This window comes from Morus notabilis, unplaced genomic scaffold (assembly GCF_000414095.1).
Source record: "Morus notabilis unplaced genomic scaffold, ASM41409v2 Scaffold277, whole genome shotgun sequence".
Taxonomy (NCBI): Eukaryota; Viridiplantae; Streptophyta; class Magnoliopsida; order Rosales; family Moraceae; genus Morus; species Morus notabilis.
The window spans coordinates 49,353-51,634 of record NW_010363731.1 but is presented as its reverse complement, the minus strand read 5'-3'; positions in this window follow the sequence as shown (position 1 = coordinate 51,634).

Below are 2,282 nucleotides of genomic sequence, written 5' to 3'. Positions count from 1 at the left end.
TTATTTTTGACCCTAGATTAAAATTAGAAGGTTTAGAAAGTGGATTAGATAACTTAGGTGAATTTTTAGCTATCGACACTACTGACCAATTTCCTATTATAAAGGAAAAAATATTTTCTCTCTATATATCTTACGAAAGTAGGTTTAGAAACACACCTCGTGTTGAACAACCGCAACAACGAGACGACAATCCGCATTCATTCTTGAATATTTTCGGGTTGTCTAAGAAGAAGAAGAAGATGACAACTCAAGGTCAAGAAGAATCTGGGAGTGGATCTTCATCAAGAGGTGGCGGCAATAGCGGCGGATTCAACGAGTTAATGGCGTACCTGAGTGAGGGCTTAGTTGTAGACAGTAGTGAAATGTTTGATTTGGTTCAGTAGTGGAGGGCACGAGCATTAACTTGGCCGATCCTAACACAACTGGCAATGGATATTTTTTCAATCCCAGTCTCCACTGTTGCAACTGAACAAGCATTCAATACAACTGGCCAAATACTTGAAGAATGGAGAAACACATTGCAACAGGATATTGTTGAAGCTTTGGTGTGTATCAGGATTGGGATCGTCCGACCAACGCTTACACGATACAATCTCACCAGCAAGCCAAGAATGGATCGACGAGTTTAATAGATTAACTTTTAATTTTCAAGACGATCCTTCTGCTTCAAATTAAATTTTATTATTGTAATTTGTAAATATTTATTTACTTTGTAATTTCTAATTTGTATAGTGTTATTGTAATCTTGTATAGACTTTGTAAGTTCATGAAATTTGTAATTCGTCCAACAATGATTGCACACTTTTTTTCTTACCAAGTTTTTATCCCAATTGGGTTTTTCTTGGTAAGGTTTTTAACGAGACAGTCATGAATTACAAATTTCAAAATCAATAAAGAAATAATTTTTTTTATATAGTTCGTGTGTTCATTTAAAATTTCAAATTGTAATATATATAATATATATACACATTATACAATATAAAAATATAATATAAAAAATGTTTGAAAATTCGGGCAGCTGGTCGGGCATCGGGTAGCCCACTCCTGCCCGAAGCCCGTCTAAGGTGAAATTCGGGTCGGGTAGGGCAGCCTAAATTTTCGGGCAATTCGGGTTCGATAATCGGGCAAAAATTTAGATTTTTCGGTGATTGCTGGCAGCTCGTCCAAATTTTTAGCACTGATAAATTAATGAAATATGACAACTCAAAATTCATAAAAGAAAATAAAATAAAATAAAAAACCTTTGGAGTTGATGTGCTTATTACTATTCCACCAAATAAATACCCATTTAAGTCATAATGATCCATTGACAATTTAGTAGTCAATAGACTCGGATGTGGAGCCACGTGGAAAAAGTCCCGACTGATTTTTGTTATAAATAGTTTAAAAAAATTGATACTTTTTTCTTGCTCAGTTTTGATTTTTCAATATTATACATATACTAAAAGAGATGGTGGGATTCATTGTTCATGCTACAGTGCAATGAACAGTGTCTTTCCCGTTTTAGCCATGTTTCTTTGTTATGTTGAAATTTTAATTACCGTTATGTCCTATTTGTACAATTATGATATTGCCCTCCGTTTTTGTTTTCTGTGCGTTTATTTGCTGTGACCATTTTGGTCATTTAATGATGCTTTTGTTTATTTTGTTTGTTCTCCTTTTATTCGCCTTCTTTCATTTCTTTCTGTTTCCGTCTCTCTCTCTCCTTCATCTGCTTTCTTCCGTAGCTTTCTAGATTCTTCTTTTTTGAGACTGAGCCTGAGTTTTTTTTCCCCTTTTTCAGTTGTTGAATTCGCTCATTTTTTCATTATCTCTTTCTGTTGTCATTTATGTTTCCCGTTGATTTGCTCCTGCAATCTTCAGCGCCTTTTTTTTTTTTACTGAGATTGGGGTTTTTGTTTTGGATCTATTTTTTTTCTTCCATTTTTTTTCCCTCTGCAACCTTTTAGATCTGCTTATTTTTCTAAATATTTGGCATATTTCTTATTTTTGCAAATTTTTAGAATTTTTCTTTCTTTCCTAGATCTAGATCTGTTTTTATTTTCCCGTACCTAGATTGAACAGGATTATTATTTTTTTTGGTTTGTTCGTTTTTATTATCTTCTAGATTTATGTTTATCTTTTTTTTTTGTTTCTGGATCTATATTTTTCTATTTCTTTTTTTCTTCGCTGCAGTGTTTTAGATCTGTATATTTTTCTAGGTTTTTGGCCAGATTTCTTCGTTTCTCATATTTCTTCTTTCTGCAACTTTCTAGATCTTTTTCTTTTGCTCTTCGCCAGAT